The sequence below is a fragment of the Stegostoma tigrinum genome, chromosome 11 (genome assembly GCF_030684315.1).
Source record: "Stegostoma tigrinum isolate sSteTig4 chromosome 11, sSteTig4.hap1, whole genome shotgun sequence".
Classification (NCBI taxonomy): Eukaryota; Metazoa; Chordata; class Chondrichthyes; order Orectolobiformes; family Stegostomatidae; genus Stegostoma; species Stegostoma tigrinum.
The window spans coordinates 15,758,672-15,781,701 of NC_081364.1; the positions used below are offsets into that span (position 1 = coordinate 15,758,672).

General features: G+C 42.6%; 1 pseudogene; it reads right to left on the bottom strand.

The window, feature by feature from the left end:
• Positions 1–7,978: 7,978 nt before the first annotated feature.
• LOC132210193 (hyaluronidase-2-like) lies at positions 7,979–16,317 on the bottom strand (annotated as a pseudogene).
• Between the last annotated feature and the right edge of the window lie 6,713 nt (positions 16,318–23,030).

Consider the following 23,030-nt stretch of genomic DNA (forward strand, 5'->3'; position numbering starts at 1 on the left):
GGAAAGAGAATGGGTCCGCCGCAGACAGCGCCACCGGCTGGGGGGAAGCGTAAGAGTGGGTCCGCCGCAGACAGCGCCACCGAATGGGGGTGGAAGAATAGGAGCGAGGTTGCTACAGACAGCACCATCGAGTGGAGAGGAAGAAGGGAAGAGGGCAAGATAACAAAGTGTGGGGCTGGATAAACACAGCAGGAGCATAGACATCGACACCGACTGGGGGGAGGCGTAAGAATGGGTCCGCCACAGACATGCCACCGAATGGGGGGGAAGAATAGGGGAGGGTCTGCAGCAGACAGCGCCATCGACTGGGGAGTAGAAATAGGAGTGGATCCGCCACAGACAGCGCCATCGACTGGCGGGGGAGACCAGGAGTAGGCCGCCGCACATGGCTCCACCGACTGGAGGGAAGAGCGGGTGCGGACATTCCCGCAGACGCATCCAGTGGATCGTAGCTAAACGGAATGGATAAAGATCCAAAAGGAAGGGTCGCTGAACCCGAAACCTTAACTGTGATTACTCTCCACTGACGCTGCCAGACTGCTGAGATTTTCCGGAATCTTCTGTTTTTGTTTCTGATTGTCACGTCCCGCAGTTCCTTCGTTTTTTGTTTGAACGCAAAAAGATTTGGCTGAAAATGGATAAAAGGCACAAAGAGTGCCTGAAAATGGATAAAGATACAAAAAGAGGTGTCTGGATGAGGGGAGAGTGGTAGTTGAGCCCTGTAGAGATTAAAGAAACCGAACCTTCAGAAAAGAACCAAAATACAGGCAGCCCAAAACTTTTGAATTAGTTTAGCAATAAGTTTGGTTTAGTGGTAAAATTGGCCACCAGTATATCATGCTGTACATGGCAGGAGATGTGAAGAATAATCCAGAATCTCATAGCCTTTCCCTCCAGTGACCTTCCCTCAGAAGAGTTAACTGTGATTTCTCTCTACAGACGCTGCCAGGCCTGCTGAGCTTCTCCAGCAATTTCTGTCTTTGTTTTCGGTTTTAACATGTGCTGCCCAACAATGATGTAAGTAGATCAACCACAAATTTATTGAGTAGCAGAACAGGCTCGAGGGCCCACCAGCCTGTTTCTGCTCCCAATTTGTATATTTCTGTATAAAGCTACATGCCCCTCTCAGTTTGACGTGGCACGGCTAACTTGCCACTGCGCAGTACTATACCACACACACTAGAAATCACCAGTACATGCCTAATGTACAATCAATGGCTGTCATCTCATTATGTACACTCATGTTGTACAATGTGCTATAGTGCAGCTACATCCTGTCCATCTGCCAGGGTTCACAGTTCAAACACAAAAGGAGTTTAACAGAGATAATAGGAACTGCCGATGCTGGAGAATCTGAGATAACACGGTGTGAAGCTGGATGAACACAGCAGGCCAAGCAGCATCAGAGGAGAAGGAAGGCTTGACGTTTCGGGTCGGGACCCTTCTTCAGAAATGGAGTAGGGGAAGGGGATTCTGAAATAAATAGGGAGACAGGGGGAGGTGGATAGAAGATGGATAAAGGAGAAGATAGGGTGAGAGGAGACAGACAGGTCAAAGAGATGGGGTTAGAGCCAGTGAAGGTGAATGTAGTTGGGGAGTTGGGGGGGATAGGTCAGTCCAGGGAGGACGGACAGGTCGGTGGTGGGGGGAGCGGAGAATGAGGTTAGTGGGTAGGAGATGGGGGTGGTGCTTGAGGTGGGAGCAATAGTTAGGGAGGCGGGGACTAGCTGGGCTGGTTTTGGCACGTGGTCGAGGAAGGGGAGATTTTGAAGTTTGTGAAATCCACATTGATACCACTGGGCTGCAGGGTTCCCAAGCGGAATATTTCACAAGCTTCAAATTCTCCCCACTGCATCCCAAAACCAGCCCAGCTTGTCCCCGCCTCCCTAACCTGTTCTTCCTCTCACTTATCCCCTCCTCATCCTGCCCCCTTGACCTGTCTGTCCTACCTGGACTGACCCATCCACTACTAACCTCATCCTGCCCCCTTGACCTGTCTGTTCTACCTGGACTGACCCATCCCCTACCTAACTCCCCACCCATACTCTCCTCTCCACCTACCTTCTCCTCTATCCATCCTCGGTCTGCCTCCCCCTCTGTCCCCGTTTATTTCAGAACCCTCTCCCCATCCCCCTTTTCTGATGAAGGGCCCAGGCCTGAAACGTCAGCTTTTGTGCTCCTAAGATGCTGCTTGGCCTGCTGCGTTCATCCGGCTCCACACTTTGTTATCTCGGATTCTCCAGCATCTGTAGTTCCCATTATCTCTGATTTATAAGCACAATGTCCCTCCTAAATAACTGTGGTTATCATACACACACCATTATTCTCATTGATTTAGGATGTTTATTGAATTCGTACTCAAACACCATGTATTATAATTCAAATCTATAATTACATGGGAAGCAATGATTACTGGTTTCATATTACATTATCAATTGCTCCTCACCAAGTCTGCTTTAATTTGCTGCTGGTCAGTATACTAGAGTGCACAAACAGCAAAATCATTTGAGTTCTCTGGATTTTTGACTTCTTCTCGGACTCTGTTCAACCATTCAGTGCTGCTGTCATTTTGATAATAGCTAAGATTTTATTTGGCCTGAGCAAGATTTGGGAGATTATTTCAGCAGCTGCCTGTAAAGCGTGCCTGTAAGTATATTACCCTGTTGCCCTTCATGTGGACTCTGTGATTCCATTCTGTTGGGTCTATGTTCACCCATTTGCATCACCTGTTTAATGCTCTACCCTGACTAATACGGTGATGTCATTGGGCTAGCAATCCAGAACTCTCAGGCTAATATTCTGAGGAAAATAGATTTAAAATCCCACCATGGCAGATGTTTGAAAGTCCAGAATTAAAATTCTAGCCTAACTGATCACCGATCCACTGTCAAAGTTAGGTGCCTGGATCTGTTGGATGGTGCGCCCATCTTTGATGACATTACCTTCCAGAAAGGAGGTGGATCTAGAGGGATGTGAAGCCACTGTAGTCGATAGCACATCAACAGGAGGTGCTGTAAGTAAGACAGGAGGATTACCAGGAGGTGAGAGAGATGATGCTGAACTGTAAATGCACTCTGATGCTCAACATTCTGGCTCCCTGTATCACCCTCTGAGAAGAGGACCTCATTCCTCTCCTTTATGGTCTCTGGCGTTAGATGCAGGAGAGGATCAATGTAAGAAGGGGCAGCTCCAGCTCTCCTGGGTGCCACACCACTGGTTGCCTTGTGATGTCTCACTTCCTTCTACTAACGCAGAAGGGCTTTGGATAACCAGCAGACTTGTCCTTGAAGACAACCAATGGCATTACCCCCGTTGCCACCTACGCTGGCTTGGAAGAAACCTGTCTAATTTTTGCAGCTGTACAGAGCTTTGGTTCGGCCATATTTGGAACATTATGTACAATTCTGGTTGCCACACTATAAAAAGGATGTGAAAGCTTCAGAGAAGGTGCAGAAATGGTTTACCAGGATCTTGCTCAGTTTGGAGGATATCAGCAATGAGGAGAGATTGGACAAACTTGGTTTGCCTTAAATTGAACGTTGAAGGATGAGGAGCAACCTGATAGAAGTTCACAAAATTATGAGAGGCATGAATAGATAGAATCTTCCTCCCTGTGTAGAAATGACAATTACTAGGTGACATAAATATGACCTAAAAGGGAATAAGTTTAAAGGAGATGTGAGAGGCAAGTGTCTGGGTGCTAAGTGCCTGGAATATGCTGCCAGCGGAAGTGGTGGAGGCAGACACAATAGCAATGTTTAAGAGTGATAATGGGAACTGCAGTTGCTGTAGAATCCAAGATAACAAAGTGTGGAGCTGGATGAACACAGCAGGCCAAGCAGCATCTCAGGAGCACAAAAACTGACGTTTCGGGCCTAGACCCTTCATCAGATCACCCTCTCTGATGAAGGGTCTAGGCCCGAAACGTCAGCTTTTGTGCTCCTGAGATGCTGCTTGGCCTGCTGTTTTCATCCAGCTCCACACTTTGTTAACTTAGCAATGTTTAAGAGGCATCTTGACAGGTACAAGAATAGGCAGGAAATAGAGAGATATGGACAGCAAGGAAGCAAAAGGCTTTTAGTTTAGAAAGGCTTCATACATCTGTGTAGTCTTGGTGGGCTGTAGGGCCTGTACCTGTGCTGCGCTGTCTTTGTTCATTCCGGCATCGCAGTGATGGAAACTCACCACATTGTAGTGAGTTGAAACATGGCCATTTTTTTCCAAATGTGAATACGGGTGCAAACTCAAATCCACCAATTTCAGGTCTATAGTGTGTCCTGCAGCGCAAATAGCAGAAGTTCTTTGAGGTACAATTTTCAAGCGCTTTGTTGCCAAGGCAGAAACTGTCTTAAAAATTCAGAAATTTTACTGTAAGCCTTGCCATGAAGAGTAACATTTATACCTTAGAGATAATGGGAACTGCAGATGCTGGAGAATTCCAAGATAATACAATGTGAGGCTGGATGAACACAGCAGGCCAAGCAGCATCTCAGGAGCACAAAAGCTGACGTTTTGGGCCTAGACCCTTCATCAGAGAGGAATGAAGGGTCTGATGAAGGGTCTAGGCCCGAAACGTCAGCTTTTGTGCTCCTGAGATGCTGCTTGGCCTGCTGTGTTCATCCAGCCTCACATTGTATTAACATTTATACCTTAGCTGGTTTTCTTAAAACTGGATACTTTCTATTCGGCTGATATATATTTCTTTAAGTTTCCTTAGTAATACTTACTATTCCTACTCTGTAAGCTACTGACTCCTTCCCAAGGAACAGCCCTGTGAGCTGCCTTGCCCAAATGAATGTTATTCGGGTGTAGGTGTCCATATATAATGCTGACAGACACAAGGAACAAAGAGAATCCTGACCTTTGTGTTCAATGCTTTAAAAATGAGCAGTTCCTTTGATGTTGAGTCTGTTCAGGTAATGACAGGAATTCTTTGTTGGTGTATAGAGTAAAATAAAGCTATCTTATAAATAATAGCACCTTTCGTGGTACACAGTGAATTTGATGGTTAGCTTGACAGCTGGTTTGTGATGCAAGAATACACCAATAGCGCAGTTTCAGTTGGAGAACTGGCTGAGCTTATTATAAAAGACTCTTCTTGCCTGAGGCTTGGTGACCCTGAGGTTAAACCACCCTCCAATCCTTGCTCTCTAATGGGAGAGCGCCATCATGGCTCAGTAGGACTGTGGCGACTCTACCTTTCACCAGTAAATATCTGACTGATAGAATGGCAGTAATCCTGTAACAGGTTTCAACCCTGAAGCTGCCATTGTTGATTTGTTTAGGCTGGTACAGTTGGGATTACAACTGGAGATGGCGACAAACATCATCTATGTGTGCTGCTTTTCACTTGGGAGGCAGCTTGGATTTAACAGGATGGTTGAATGCTTGAGATAAGATTCCAATTTTAACCGTCAGGTCTCCGCATCTGGAGCTGGCCCCTGTGCCCAAAGGCAGAGATGTGATGTGTAAATTGAGGTATGAGGTGGTTCTGTAGGGGCCAGACCAATATCACACTGATACCGTTATCACTGTGCTGGAGAATCTGGTTGACTGCGTCAAGTTCTTTTTCCACACAAACTGGGGCTTGAATGGCATGGTCATAATGTTGGTTGCAGTGTTGCCGAACATATTGGCAGAATGTTCAATGAAAACTCTCCATCCATGACTTCTGGCGGCCAGGATTTGAATATATCGACTTTACTTGTGGGGTCTGACAGGAGTGCTCCTCTTGAGATCATGGAAATATTGCACAGCACTACTGACCTGTACTTGCCTATCATGGCATTGACCTCCTTTCCCCTACGAGCCCTTACCCAATGGTACCCCCATTTCCGAAGCCAAACAAGCAGCGAGATGCAACAGGATCCTATTTGACCTCTGCACTTGACCTGATAAAAACATATATGGCCAGGTCGTTTCATTCATGGAAGCCTAGAGACAGTCTTTCACTACCCAACTACCTGGTTCCTGTTCCGAACTCCTAATTCCTACTTCGTGGTTGCCTGTTGGGGACGTTATGTGTGAATTACAACCATTGATTCTGCCAATTGAAAATAGTATTTTCACTGCCTGCACGCAGCATTACCATTTAGCCGAGGACAGAAAATGTGACTCATCGCCTTCCTTGAAAGGTACAAAAATGGGGTGAAGAGCAGAAATATGAATCCCTAAGCTAAGAATCTGCTTCAGCCTTACAACTGGGCCCCAGCCCTGCCTTTAGCACTAGCATTTGAACTTATGTTGCATGTTTTTCACAGCTTTGGAAAGGATTCCTTTTCTGGATTCTTCAAGGTTATTGGAAATAACATTAAACATAATTTCCATTAAGTTATAATCAAGAAATAGGTAAGCTCTAAATTCAGGGTCCTTAAGCAAATATTGTCCATTGCTACAGCACAACAGCTTGAAGCACGGTATGGTAGCTGTTGTAGTGTTTCAAACAAATTTTCCAAGGTATTCATCAATGTGCTTCTTCAGGTTTCCTATTAGAAAAGCACAAGCACAAACTCTTGTAATGCAATTTTCTAAGGATCAATTCAGCATTTTCAATATTGAGAATGGTACATTTTTTTGAAAGATTTCGTCTTGCATTCGTCATCTAATTGGTTATGGGGACAGTCTACCAATCAAAATTTTCTTGCCAACCAGCACCCTCTTCTCATTCAGTATAAATGTTGTTTTCCATTTATTTTGTAAGGTATTGTGAATTGACCCGAAGATGCAAGACAAAAAGCTGCAATGAAGTATCTCTTTCTTTCGAAATACTCAGATTCTGTTCTACGAAACAACTACTTGCAATGTTTTTGAAAATTTAATGACTTTAACAACGGATATAGATGCACTAATAGGTTCTTGCAATGGAGCCATCAAAAGATTGGTTTCACTGATTGCAACTGCTAATGAGTTACATGCCAACCAATGATGCCTACCCATCATAATCTGCTTTTACATTCTCCATGTCAACCCACCTAGAATCTACTGTAGACAGACCTCAGGATATTAACTACAATCATGATCTGTGTATCTATTACTGCATATTACATCACCATATAAACAAAACAACTCAGCTGCTTGGGTCTGAACAACCACTGGTCACAATGTGGTATTACCCTGATTGCCACAACTAGTATGATGGATCATAGAATCCTTTCAGTGTGGAAACAGACCCTTTGGCCCAACAAATCCACACCAACCCCCAGAGTATCCTACCCAGACCCATCCCATCTACACATCCCTGAAAATTACAAGCAATTTAGCATGGCTAATCCACCGAGCCTACACATCTTTGGACTGTGGGAGGAAACTGGAGCACCCGGAGTAAACCCACGCAGACAGGGGGAGAACATACAAGCTCCACACAGATGGTCACCCGAGGCTGGAATTGAACCTGGGTCCCCAGCTCTGTAAGGCAGCAGTGCTAACCACTGAGCTACTGTGCCACCCTGGTCGCTGGATGTGGTAGCTTGTTTTCTGCCAGTCTGCAACTCAGAGTAAGAGTTGTTTGAGAGAGATCACTGCCACCAACCCTTCGTCTTTAAATTCTGAAGAACAGTCATATCAGACTTTCAAAATTAACACCAATTCTTATTGCACAGAAGCTGCCAGACCTATTGAGTCTCTCCAGCATTCTCTGCACTTGCTCTTTTGTCTGCTTTGCCTTGGACCTTTCTAATGAGTAGTGGCATAGGATACATGATGGTAGGTCATCAAGAGGAAAGATATTCTTCAGTGACAAAATGGCTTATTACACCGTAACAATTACCACAAATGCATTCTAGTCAGGCATAATAACTCGGATCTAAGGGAGCTGGTATAGATACTTATGCTGTTGTTGACAGCTGGAATAGAACTCCTTGCCTCCACCTACAGGCTGTATGACACCAATAGAATGGGTGAATCAGCAGAACACATCCAATGTAAAAAGAGCATTAACTTCTTTTGAAACATAACCTTATCCAACAGGAATATGTGATGTTTACCTCAGACAGGAATCAAGGTTTTGTCTGTATGAATATTTCGCTTAAACCAAAACAGGGTGGGCTTCACTTGATTGGCCACAGGCTGCAACATGGAATGTTTCCTTCACCCTACAGTGGGTAAACGTTGGAATGTCATTTGAGTTTGCAACGCTCTGACGAATGAAGACACTGGGATTTAGGCATTGTGATTCCAGAATCATACCAACTTATTACTTTGAATGCTGTCAGCTTTTAGGCATTGACCTGTGTAATAAGTCAATTTTTTAAAAGTAATTAAAGCAGTCTGGATATTTTAGAGGCCCCAGCAACCTCTTTGTCTCTTTGTATGCCCTAGTTTTAGTGTATCTCTCATAAAACACTTTGCAGCAGTTTCATAATTATTTATGACATTGTGGAGAATATCATGTTCAGTTAAATCAGACTGTTTGCTTCTTTCCACCTCTATTAACTTTTTCCTGTAGATAAAACCCCAGTTGCGGACCCAAGAGAGCACTGAAGCCTTGATCCATTAATCTGTTAATGTTCTCAGCTGCTACATTGAGGTGTCTGTCTAGACTGGCATTCTGGACAAGTTCACCATTCATTGGGATCCCCTTTTTTTGTATAGTGTGGATAAAGCCCCAGTTGCCTCTTGTAGAATACGATGATCTTCTTCCTAATATGGAACCCATTTTCATTTGCAACAATACAATATTTATCCAGATTCAATTTAATCCCAAAATTAGCTTTGCAATTTGCAAGTTTCAAATCACAGCAAATGGCTTATTGCAAATCTTTGGGGAGGGCAGTGTTGGTTCAGCTTCTATCCCTGGTATGGTCATTATATAGGTAGAGAGATAAACTAAGATGCATATGAGTTATGTGAGAGCTGATAATATGATTGTGGTTCTTTCCTCAGCAACTGGTCAAGTTCTCGCAGTCTTGTAAGACAAGAAAAAAAAACGCAAAAAAGTTCAATGGGAAACCAAAGACATTCCACATTAACCAACCTAGCACTTGAGATTCATTGTATAATTGTTAGTCACGCAACATTGAAGGACTAAGTGTTAGAGATAATGGGAACTGCAGATGCTGGAGATTCCAAGATAATAAAATGTGAGGCTGGATGAACACAGCAGGCCAAGCAGCATCTCAGGAGCACAAAAGCTGACGTTTCGGGCCTAGGCCCGAAACGTCAGCTTTTGTGCTCCTGAGATGCTGCTTGGCCTGCTGTGTTCATCCAGCCTCACATTTTATTATCTTGGAATCTCCAGCATCTGCAGTTCCCATTATCTCTGATAGGATGAAGGGTCTAGGCCCGAAACGTCAGCTTTTGTGCTCCTGAGATGCTGCTTGGCCTGCTGTGTTCATCCAGGACTAAGTGTTGATCTCTGCAGTGTGATAGCGGTAAAAATATGTTAAAAATATTCAATTTCCATCATCTTTTTAAACATTCATTCAAGGCATGTGGACATCGCTGAATGAGCCAGCATTTATTGCCCATCCCTAGCTTCCCTTGAGAAGATAACAATGAGCTACCCACCTTGAACCACTACAGTCCATTACATTAAGGGCAAAACAATAACTAGAGAGAAAATAGGGTTCCTCAAAGATCAACAAAGCTGTCTATGTGTGGAACCACAGGAAGTTGATGAAATACTAAACAAATATTTTGTGTCAGTATTTACTGTGGAGAGGGATATGGAAGCAAGGGGACCTGAGGAAATAAATTGTCTTGAAAAGAGTCCCTATGACAGAAGAGGAGGTGCTAGAGGTCTTAGAATGCAAAAAGGTAGATGAATACTTGGACATGATCACGTGTTTAGAAGAACTTTATAGGAAGCTAGGGGAAAGATTGCCAGGCCCCTTGCTGAGATATTTGTGTCATTAACAGCCACCAGTGAGGGTGCTGGCAAACTAATGGTTGGCTAATATTGTGTTATTATTTAAGAAAGGTTGTAAGGAGAAGCCAGGGAACTATAGACTAGTGAGCCCGATGTCAGCAGTGGGTAAATTGTTCTGAGAGACAGGATATGCATGCATTTGGAAAGGCAAGAACTGACTAGGGATAGTCAGCATGGCTTTATTTGTGGGAAATTGTGTTTCACTAAGTTGATTGAGATTTTTTGAGGAGATTACTAAGAACATTCATGAAGGCAGAGTGGTAGATGTCTCTATGGACTTTAGCAAGACATTTGACAAAGTTCTGCATGGTAAACTGTTTACTAAGGTTAGATCACATGGGATCCATCATTACAAAATTGGCTTGATGGTAGGAGACAGTGTGTGGTGTTACAGGGTTATTTTCTGGGCTGGAGGCCTGTGACCAATGGTGTGCCGTAAGGATTGGTACTAGGTTCACTGCTTTTCATCATTTATGGTAATGACTTGAATGAGGATGTAAGAGGCATGGCTGGTAAGTTTGCAGATGACATGAAAACTGGTGGGATGGCGGATAGCAAAGAAGTTTATTTCATAGTACAACAAGGTCTTGATCAGATTGGCTATTGGGCTGAGGATTGACAAATTGAGTTTAATTTAGATAAATGAAAGATGTTGCATTTTGGTGAGGCAAACGAGGGCAGGATGTACGCAGTTAATGGTAGCCCTGGGCGGTGTTGCTGGACACGGGACCTAGGATTGGAGGTGCTTAGATCCTTGAAAATTGTGTCAGAGGTAGATAGGGTAGTGAAGAAGGCATTTGAAACCCTTGCCTTCATTGGTCAGCGCACTAAATGTAGGAGTTGGGACATCATGTTGAGGTGATACAGGGCAATTGTGAGGCCATTTTTAGGATAAAATTCTGGTCGCCCTTCTATCAGAAGGATGTTGTCAAACTTGAGAGGGTGCAGAAAATAGTTACTGGGATTGGAGGGTTTAAGCAATTGGGGGGAAGCTGAATAGGCCTTGTCTTTTTTCCCTGGAATATTGGAGGCAAAGGGGTGATCTTATAGAGGTTTATAAAATCAAGAGGGGCATGGATAAGATGAATAGCCAAGGTCTTTTCCCCAGGGTAGAGTAGTAGAATCATAGAATCCCTACATTTCAGAAGCAGGCCATTTAGCCCATTGAGTCCACAGTGTCCCTCCAAAGAGCATCACATGCAGACCCACCCCCTACCCTGCCCCTGTAACACCACATTTCCCATGGCTAATCCACTTAACCTGCACACCTTTGGACTGTGGAAGTACCCAAAAGAATTCCATGCAGACACAGGGAAAACGTGCAAACTCCACACAGACAGTGAACCTGGGTCCCTAGCAGAATGAGGCAGCAGTGCCAACCACTGAGGCACAGTGGTGTCCTGCAGAGATGTCCTGGACCTGAGATGACTGACCTCCTGCAGCCACAATCATCTTTTTATGTGCTAGGTATGACTTAAGCCAGTGGAACATTTTCTTCCTGACTTCCATTGAGTCCAATTTTGCTTGGGGTCCTCGATGCCACATTTGATCAATTATAGCCTTGATGTCAAGGACTATCACTCTCCCTTCACCTCTGGATTTAGGATTTTTGTCCATGTTGGGATGTGGCCTCAAAGGAGGACTTAGAGACATCAATGTAATGCCAGTCGCCTGTAACATTGTGGCTGATTAACATTTCCTGTCATGATTCAAAACAGTGCCCACTTAATCACTATATGAATGACCTATCAAGTATATATGATTAATTCTACAACAGTATATGGAATTCTATAGCCATGGATACTGGTTTGAAGTTGGAATCCAACAATCATTCTATAGAGAGAAAGAAAATCACAACATATGCAATGAAGATTACAGGCAAAACAAACAACAATCATCATCTGTGATTTTAATTTGAGTGAGTGAGTTATTTATTGTCACGTATATCTAGAACGATACAGTAAAATGTGTTTTGTCACCACAATCCAGCATCATTTTGAGTTACCAAAAGAAATTCCATAAATAGAGGCAGGTTCTTTACGCAGAGAGTTGTGAGAGCATGGAATGCGTTGCCAGCAGCAGTTGTGGAAGCAAGGTCATTGGGGTCATTTAAGAGACTGCTGGACATGTATATGGTCACAGAAATTTGAGGGTGCATACATGAGGATCAATGGTCAGCACAACATTGTGGGCTGAAGGGCCTGTTCTGTGCTGTACTGTTCTATGTTCTATGTTCTATGTTCTATAAATAGAGTTCATCTTCTGTACAAGGAATCTTCAAACACAGCTTCAGGATTTCTGTGAAGTCTCTGCAAGGTGTCCTTGGCCTCAAGGAGTCTCTGCTCTGGGGACAGCAATGATGACCCTGCCACAAACCCATGCTTTAGGGCTGCTGCAGTCCAGACAGCTTCAGGACAGCAGCCAAAGACCCACCGAGTCCCCTAGTCTATGGCCTGGGCCTACCACAGCCAGGAGTCTCCACTCCAGGCACCATCACCACTGCAGCCAAAGATGCACTGAGACCCCGAGTCCATTCTCTGGGCCTACCGCAGCAAAGAATCCTTGCTCCAGGCACCACTGTCGCTGCAGACAACACCCTGCTGACACCGCTCTGGCTTCCCTGTGATGTCAGATGAAGAAAAGAGAAAAAAAGAAAGAAAAAGACGAAAAAAGGAGATAGAAAGGTCCAACTAGAGCAGACAGGCTCAGGAGCCTGAACACTATCTACTGTGCTGGCGCCACCATCTTAAATTCTAATAAATCGGACAAATGGAAAATGAGATTATAGAATGTTTGCAGGACAGCTTCTTGCAGCCACATACTACATAGCCAACTGGAGAGCAAATTATATTCGTTCTGGCAGGAGTGCAATGAGACAAAATTAATTAATTATTGACCTCATAGCAAAGGAGCCGATAGGTAGTAGTGATGATAATATGATTGAAGTTTGCATTCAACTTGATAGAAAGTAGTGGGGACCTGGGAACAATGTTTTAAAGTTAAGTAATCAATTGTGAGGCCATGAAGACAGAATTGAACTGTGAAATTAGGTTAAAAGGACATGTTAGCACAGATGTTGTTGCATTTATTTAAGGAGTAATTGCAAAATCATAAAAGGATACAACACAAAGAGGAGGAGACTCTCAGTGAAAGACACACCATCCATGTTTAACTCAGGAATTTAAAGCTGCCAGGAGGAACAAAGTCATTGTCCTTCTCCAATTTACTCACGTTAATACCGTTTTCTTCTCTCTGATACCAGACAACCTCTGCCATTGTACCCACTTCCCACCGAGACTCTTGCTCTACCACTGTCACTATTGTCTACAACGTCTATGACAAACTTCTTGGTCGTGTACCTGTGCTAAACAGCACAGAAATACAGCAGTAATCTGAGCATGGCATATCGGGCTCAGGGGCCACAGCTCTAAAGGTTAAGGTAAGGCAATGTGAGGCAGCGATTCTGTAACTACGCAGTTAGTCTCACAGTTAGGTAGAGGCTAGGATAGACTCAGAGTGAAGAGGTTGGACTTGCAGCCTGGTCCAGTCCATGATCTGGCTGTGTGTCCTTGAGTGCACAGTATTCTTGCTGGGGCATTACAGTCAGCTGCTGTTGGAACTGAAGTGAAGAAGCACCCTATAACTGGATCAGAGATGTGTGATAAGTGTTCTTATAGGCTATGGCCATGGGTGTATGTGGCTGGTTTCTACAGAATGTGTCTGAGATGTCTTTACCTGGTTTCCAACCTGGGTTTCATTCCAAGATAACAGTGAGGTGAGTCGACCAAGTGTTCACTCTGGTTTCCTTTCTGAGTTTTCCCAACTTTGGGCTTGTTTGACGAGTTTGCTAAGTTGAGAGGCTGGATTTGATGAGGTGAGTTTGGCTGTTAACAAGATATTTAAGAATCAATAATGGCTGTCAATTGGCAACTACAAGATGGTGTGAGTTGCTTCAGATGTCAAGGTGGCCCTCAACATATTTGTTGCCTGCTTCTGCCACAAATCTTGCAAATGCCCATGCCTCTTAGACCCCTGTAAGATTCTGCCAAATATCTATATGTATCATGTACTTTAACAGAAAAGGGCTCCCATTCTCTAAAAGAAAAAAGGATAGATGTTGTAATATTATATAGATTCCAAACCAGAGAGGCAGTGTATGTTTAAGGCAGATGACAGTATGACATGTGATGTTCCACCATAAAGGTAATCTCTTTGTCTGTAGCAACTATTGCTATAGCAGCAGCACCAGTAATCACTGTGTAGTAAACACAGAATGCTGAGTATGTATAGGTCTGAGATATTGTGATAATGTAAATAGTGTTGTTAGCAAACTTCAAGATGTCTGTCTCAACAAGAGCCCTGTCTTTGTGATATATGTCACATGGGTTAACATATTGGAAAATGCTCAGGAGAGGTGTTTTAACCAAGAAACCATATCAGGTAGAATGATTTAACATTTTAATTAATCTTGTCCCTATTGACCCCTGACTGGTAAGAGTTAGACCAGTTGAAGTCAGTCACCACCGGTGAGGCTGACAGTTTACTTCAGTGGGACAGCAGTCCACTCATTGCTTTGAATAACAATGCCCCTCAATTCATGAGTGAATAATTCAGTTGTTTCACAAAAAACTGAGAAACCTAGCACCACACATCACCGCCATACAAATGTAAATGGTTAGGTAGTAGTGAAAATCCCCACAGTTATCATATAAAAATATGAAGCAAATCCAGCAGAGACTTGTGTAATGCAATCCTAGAGTAGCAAAATATCTGTACTTAAGGCATGGAAAGTTGCCCAGTCTAACAACTAATGTCATTACTATACCCAACAAAGACTTCCAGTAACAACAAAACTACTGATGCTGGAAGTAATAGTAGGAGTGAATGACAAAATCAAAGTGAAATGACATAAAGCTAAAATTTGCAGGTAAGACAGCTAAATCATTGCCAAAGGTGAGCATTTGAGAGCCAGAGTACAAACATTCAACACTCTCAACAAGAGTCAGCCAATATAGTACCTTGCAATGTGTGGAGAGTAGTTTCCACCTCACCATTACATGGTGAACTTGAAAGACTAAGTTTTGTCTGCTCCTTCACTGCAGGCAGTTGACAAGGAAGATATGATTTCATCAACTACACAGAGTTATGAATAACCATTCAGACTGAGACATCCAGCATTCACCAATAAGGGCAATGGAAAAATAGTAACAGTTACCACAGTAACAGCATTACCGCAGGAATTTCACTCCCCAGTGATAGAATATTACTCCAGGAATGGCCAGATACCAGATGAACAGCCAAATGACACGTGCATGTCTACCCTTGGAAGAGCTGCACTATTTAAACATGATGTATGCAATGCAAATAATTTAAGTCACTGACTAGAATTAACAAACTGGCATGTACTGAAATTATAATTTAAATTATTTTCCACATACATTGAGTAAATTTTAATTGCAAATGAAAGTGCACCCAAATTCTTATTATAAAAAAGACGTTTAGAGAAATGTATTTGTATAATTGTGGAGTGTCATAGTCAAGTGATCTCTGCTCTACCTTGCTTCCACTTGATGAGTTACTGCAACACATCTTGCACAGATTGGTGTTTATGCCCTTATACACTTTGTACGGTATCATCTACCTGTGTTGCACACGGAGCAAATCTTTTCACTGTACCTAGGTCCATGTGACAATAATAAATCAAATCATTCACTGTGTCCCCACCCTGTTTTTCCCTTCTCTGGATGGGGCTCCAGCTCAGGCCCAGTGTTATATTGCTTTTCCAGAATGCTCACCCTGTGGATTGGTAATTAAATAAAATGGGAGTAAAAGGTTACTGAGGGTGGCTGGGAATGAGGAATTGAGGCCACATGAGATCAGCTGTGATCTAATTGAATGATCATGCAATCTAGGAGAGACTGGTGACAAACTCCTGCCACTAATTAATATAGTTGTATATTCATTTGGTGAAGGGGTTGAACGTCAGAAATGGTGAATAGGGTGCAAATCAGGCAGGTTATTTTGTTCTAGATGCTGTTGAGCTTCCTGAGCATTGATGGAACAGCACTCATCCAGGCAAATGGAGAGTGTTCCATCATAGTCCTGACTAGCATCGTGTATATGGTGGACAGGTTTTGGGAAGACAGGCAATGTATGACCTGCCATAGAATTCCTAGCCTATAATCTGCTCTTATAACCATTGAATTTATGGCCAGTCTTGTTCAGCTTCTGGTCAGTGATAAACTCCAGAAAGTTGTTAGTGGGGGTTTCAACAAAGGTCATGCAATTTTGCCCACTTGTTTAACCTGTCGATATCCCTCTGCAGACTCTTTGTCACCACTTACCTTCCAAAAAATTCCCTCCAGTCCACCTTGTATGCAGTCTGACCAGCCAATTAGAGCATTCTGGTGAAATGGCTGATGTGGGACACAGACACCTGTCCCATTGACCATCGTTCTGGAAAAGCAATTTATCACTGGGCCTGAGCTACAGCCCCATCCACAGCAGGGAAAAAGAGGGTGGGGACACTGAGTCAATGATTTGATTTATTATTGTCACATGGACCTAGGTAGGGCAAAAAGTTTTGTTTTGCATGCAGCACAAATATGATACCATACAAAGTGTATAAGGGTAATAGAACAGAGCAATGAATACAATGTTGAGGCTACAGAGAAGGTGCATAAGGAGCGAGGTCAATATTAAATTTGAAATTTGAGAAGTCATTTAGAAATCTAATAAGTGTGTGGAAGAAGTTGTTTTTGAATTTGTTGGCATGTGTGTTTAAGATTTTGTATTTTCTGCCTGGTGGAAGAAATTGGAAGAGATTATAACCTGGTTGGGAGGGGGTCTTTGATAATGTTGACTGCCTTTCTGAGGCAGCAAGAAGTATGGAGGGAGTGAATGGATGGAAGGCTAACTTGCATGATGGACTTTGCTGTGTTCACAACTCTATAGTTACCTGGGCAAAGCAGTTGTCATACAAAGCTGTAATGCATCCAGATAGAATGCTGTCTATGGCACATATATAAAAATTGGTAAGAGTCTTTATGGACATGCTGAATTTCCTTAGCCTCCTGAGGAAGTAGAGATGTTGTTGTGCTTTATTGCCTGTTGCATCATAGTGGGTGGACCAGGAGGGGACAGCAGAGCAATGGGAGAGAAGGGCAGCGTTTGACTACCCCAGAAAGCACTAATGGCTGTACGGAAGAAAGGAATGCAGAGGCTTCTGATTATGGACAGTATTTTAATGTTCTGACACAGCTCTGAAACAAATGGAATTTACACCTGGCCTTTGATGGTACGGGGTAAGTACATTATCACTGTACCATGAGACCTGCTTTGATCATGACTATGCTCTTTTACCAAAGGCATAATCAACACACAATTTACTCAAATTGAGCAAGCAAGACTGGAAAATGTAGATGAGGAAACAAAGGGATGTACAGAGAGATCTTGGGGTTCAATAGCTCCCTGAAAGTGGCCAAGCAAGTAGATAGGGTGGTAAAGAAGCTGTTTGGCATACGTGCCTTTATTGGTCAGAGAACTGAGTATAAGAGTTAGGATATCATGTGTACCATAGGCTGAATTAATACCTGAGGGTAATTTACCAAAGTGGCCATCTTTAATGTAGGCCTGGAGCACAACTGTTTATCAGACTATTGAGCAGAGGACCTCATTCTGTTTGCAGCTATTAAGCTTCTCAATACATTTACCATGTGGTCAGTTATAGCCCTCAGGCATTCCAGCTGATTCATCTTCAGGCTCAATTACTGAAGAAAGCTACAGATGTGGTTGAGATCCGGTAACAAGAAATAGGAACTGAATCTAGAGGTGAATTAACTTACTCTTTCGTTTAAAAAAATGCATGATACAGGGAGGATGAGGTAACAATGGCTGACTAAGGAAGTCAGGGATAGCGTAAAAGCAAAAGAAAAAGCATATAATGTGGCAAAGGGCCATGGGAAAGCAGAGGACTGGGAAGCTCTCAAAGACCAACAGAGGGCAGCATAAAAAGAAATAAGGAGGGAGAAGTTTAAATATGAGAGTAAGCTATCCAGTCATATAACTGAAGACTGTAAGAGTTTCTTAAGGTATATAAAGGGCAAAAGAGAGGCAAAAGTGGACGTTGGACCACTGAAAAATGACAGTGGAGAGATAGTAGTGGGGAGCAAGGAAATGACTGAGGAACTGAATAATTACTTTGTGTCAGTCTTCACTGTGGAAGACATGAGTAATATCTGAACAATTCAAGAGTGTCGGGGCGGAGATGAGTATGGTGGCCATCACCAAGGAAAAAATGCTATAAAACTGATTGGCCTGAAGGTGGACAAATCACCTGGACCAGATTGCCTACCCCTAGAGTTCTAAAAGAGATAGCTGAAGAGATAGTGGAAGTGTTAGTGGTGATCTTTCAGGAATCGCTACAGTCAGGCACGGGCCCAGAGGACTGGAAAATCACTAACATGACACCCCTGTTTAAAAAGGGAGTAAGGCAAAAGATGGAAAATTACAGACCGATTAGCCTAAACTCGGTCGTGGGTAAGATTTTGGACTTCATTGTAAAGGATGAGATTTCCAAATACTTGGAGATGTATAGTAAAATAGGGCAAAGTCAGCATGGTTTCATCAAAGGGAGGTCATGGCTAACAAATCTGCTAGGATTATTTGTGGAAGTAACGAGCAGGGTAGACCAAGGAGAGCCAATGGATGTTATCTACCTGGACTTCAAGAAAGCCTTATGATAAGGTGCCATAAAGGAGGCTGCTGAGTAGGATAAAGATCCACGGTGTTAGAGGCAAGGTGCTATCATGGATAGAAGATTGGCTGTCTGGATGAAAACAGAATGTGGGGATAAAGGGGTCTTTCTCAGGATGGCAGCCGGTGAAATGTCATGTTCTGCAAGGGTCAGTGCTGGGACCACAACTTTTCATTTTGTACATTAATAATCTAGATGAAGGAACTATTGGCATTATGGCTAAGTTTGCTGATGATATATAGATAGGTGGAAGGACAGGTAGTATTGAGGATGTGGCGACGCTGCAGAAGGACTTGGACAGGTTAGGAAAGTGGGCAAAGAAGTGGCAGATGGAGTACAATGTGGGAAAGTGTGAAGTCATGCACTTTGGTAAGAAGAATAAAAGCATGGACTATTTTCTAAATGGGGAGAAAATTCAGAAATCTGAAGTGCAAAGAGACTTGGGAGTTCTGGTCCAGGATTCTTTCAAGGTAAACTTGCAGGTTGGGTCAGTAATCCAGAAGGCAAATGCAATGTTGGCATTTACTTTGAGAGGACTTGAATATAAAAGCAGGATCTACTACTGATGCTTTATAAGGCTCTGGCCAGGCCACATTTGGAGTATTAAATGCAGTTTTGGGCCCCATGTCTCGGGAAGGATGTACTGGCCCTGGAGCCAGGTCAGAGGAGATTCACGAGAATGGTTTCCAGAATGGAAATCTTAACATATGAGGAATGTTTGAGGACTATGGGACTGTATTCATTCGAGTTCAGAAGGATGGGGTATCTAATCGAAACTTTCAGAATACAGAATGGCCAGGACAGAGTGGACGTTGGGAAGATGCTTTCATCTTCATAATTGTCGTAAATCCAAGAGAATAGGATCATCTATTTTTTCAATCTGGAAAAATATTGAAAACAACATCAGTGGTCACCATGTATAATACTATTTAGTGTGCTAATGTAAAGTGAGCATTAACAAACTTTACATAAGTACATACAAGGGATGGTAAGGTCCTGAAGCAGGGCAGTACACAAAATGTTGACTGCTGCTTTCCTCCAGATGTTGCCTGGCCTGCTGCAGTCTTCCAGCCTCCTGCTTGTCTACCTTGGATTCCAGCATCTACAGTTTTTTTTTTGTCTGAAGCAATGCACTTGTCTGCTGCTATAGTCATTGAACTATAGTCATTCCTGTCTTAATGTACCAGTTAAAAAACAAAATTGAAAATCAAAATTAAAGATTAAATCTTTTGTGACTCTTCCCTTTGTTGGCAAATGTTCAGTCTACAATTATCAAACATTGATGCATAAGTATATTAAAATTCCTCCTTTAAATGTTAATTGATTTTCAATAAGCCGTCTGTACTGTACAGAACACAATGTCTTTCCTCTATCAGTTATGATACATGTCATGCTAACAGAGAATGTCAATAAAACCTCTGCTGATTATCCAAAGACAATTGACTGATTTCTACTGACGCCAACTTATCTTTTCCACAGACTCCTACAAAATAAACAATACCACTGACAGCATGTTCACCTTGTCCTTGATTCTGAACCATATTACCCTTGGAATTTGAGGTCACCCGTCTCCACATTAGTGATGCTGCCCTAGAGATAGTACTTGAAGCACAAGGGCAATATTTGATTTCTTCACCTTCAAGAGCCTTTTAATTATGGCTTATCCAGCACAAATGTAGCCCCACAACCATGGCCACTTCCATTAATTGTGTTGTTTTCCAGGCAAGGAATTTAATTTGATTGTCACTTCATACACCAACTTAAAGCAGCCATTTCAAACTCCTCAGTAAAATGGTTCACTTCAATGAGACAAACCATTCCATAGCACGGGTGAAGTGATGTTTTGTCTGAAAACATCTTTTTAGCAAACTTGGTACCATTGCAGAATTTGTCAACTTCACCCTGCAGATGAGACATTCAATTAGCATGCAAGTGGCACCTCCTTCCCATAAAAGTCCAAAGACCATAAAGCTCTCATTATACTGTTTCTGAACAGTTCTTTAGTAGAGAAATCTCCTTCTTTGACAACAAAATTACCCATTTCTTCTTTGAACAGGGAAATAACACAGAACTTGCAAATAAGTATGTATGTAATCAGTTTCGCTACATATGCTAACAGATTGTTTTGTCTCATTTTGCAATCAACAAAAAAGCATGTAACACTCTGCTTGGTTTTTCCAGTCACTGGTTAAAAACGATCGCTTCACCTCAATTTTGCCCTTTGGTCACCTAGAGTCATAGAAGTCATACAGCGTGGAAATAGACCCTTCAGTCCAACCAGTCCACGCCAACCATAATCGCAAACTGAAATAGTCCCACCTGCCTGCACTGGACTCATATCCCTCCAAACATTTCTTATTCATGTACTTATTGAAATGTCTATCAAACATTGTAACCGTATCCTTATCCACCAATTCCTTTGGAACTTTATTCCATCCACGTTCCTCCTTCTGTGTAAAAATAAATTGCCCCCATGTCTTCTTAAAATCTTTCTCTTCTCACCTTAAAAATAGGACCCCTACTCATGAAATACCCATCCTAGGGAAAGTTATCTGCCATTCGCCTTGTCTTTATCCCTCATGATTTTATAAACCACTACATGGTCAGCCTTCAACCTCCTACTCTCCAGTGTCCCAACCTATGCAGCCTGGCCCCATAACTCAAACCTTCCATTCCCAGCAACATCCTAATAAATCTCTTCTGAACTCTCTCCAACTTGATAGTATTCTTCTTATAACAGGCCAACCAGACTGGACACAGTACTCCAGAAGAGGCCTCAGCAACACACTGTACAACCTCAACAAATCATCCCAATTCTTATACTCAAAGATGTGAGCAATGAAGGAAAACATGCTAAATGCCTTCTTACCCATCCTATCTGTATGTGATGGAAATTTCAAAGAATTATGTACTTGACCCCCAGGGCTCTCTGTTCTATAACACTGCCCTAAGCTCTACTTTTAATTGTATAAGTCCTGCCCCTTGCTTGTTTTACCAAAATGCAATACCTCACATTTATCTAAATGAAACTCCATCTACCATTCAGCCCATTAACCCAACTGATCAAGATCTTTTTGTAATCTTAGATAACCTTCTTCACTGCTCACTATGCCATAAATTTTGGTGTCATCTGCAAACTTACTAATCATGCCTTCTATATACTCATCTAAATCATTTATATAAATGACAAACAAAAGTGGTCCCTGTATAGATCGTCTGGAACACCAATGGTCATAGGCCTCCAGTCCGAAAAACAACACTCCACCAACACTCTGTCTCTTACCATCAAGCCAATTTTGTATCCAATTGCCAAACTCACCCTGAATCCCATGTTACCTAACGTTACTAATTATTCTATCATGTGGAACTTTGTCAAAGGCTTTACTAAAGCCCATGTAAACAATGTCTACTGCTCTTCCATCATCAATCCTTTCGGTTAGTTTGCGGGACACAATTTACCACGGTCAAAATCATGCAGAATATCCCTAATCTGTCCTTGCCTCTCCAAATGCATATAAATCCTATCTTTCAGATTCACTTCCAATAATTTACCCAACTTTTCCAACTCACAGGTCTATAGTTCCTAGGCTTCTCCATCTAGCCTTTCTTAGACAAATGCACAACATTGGCTACCCTCCAGTTCTCCAGGATGGAGGGAGACTACAAAATGCAGTACACAGGGCAATTTGGCTATCCTCATACACGAACCATTAAGTGTTAGCATGGACATACAGCAAGTCATCTGGAACAAATGTAATATTAACTTTGACTAAAAAAGGCATGGAGTATAAAAGTAAGGGTGTGCTCCTACAACTTAAACTTAGTCCTAAAAAATTTGAAGTGATTAGTTTTGGGAGGACTAACAAGGCAAGGTAATCATGTTGAATGCAAAGACCCAAGAAAGTATAGAAGATCAGAAGGACCTTAGTGTGCATGTCAATAGATCCTTGAAGGTCAGGAGATAAGGTGTCTAAGAAAGTGTATGGAACACTTGCCTTTACTAGAAAAGGCATCGAATAAAAGAGCATGAGGTTATGATCTAGCTGTATATAATGTCAGTTAGGCCACAGCTTGAGTACTGTGTGTATTTCTCATTGTCACACTAGAGAAGGGATGTGATTGCACTAGACAGGGTGCAGAGGAGATTCATCATTATGAAAAGAGACTGGAGAGGCTGGGATAGTTTTCTTTAGAGCAGAGAAGGCAGAGGGGGAAATTGGATTGAGGTTTACACACTTGCGAAGTACACATATAGGTAGATAGTGAGAAATATTTCCTTTTGGTAGATAGGTCAATGATCAAGTAATGTCTTAAGGTAAGGAGCAGGCTGTTCAGAGGGGATTTGAAGACACACAATGGGCCAAAGTGACCTTTTGCAAGCTGTAAAAACTCTATGACTACAGTATTACC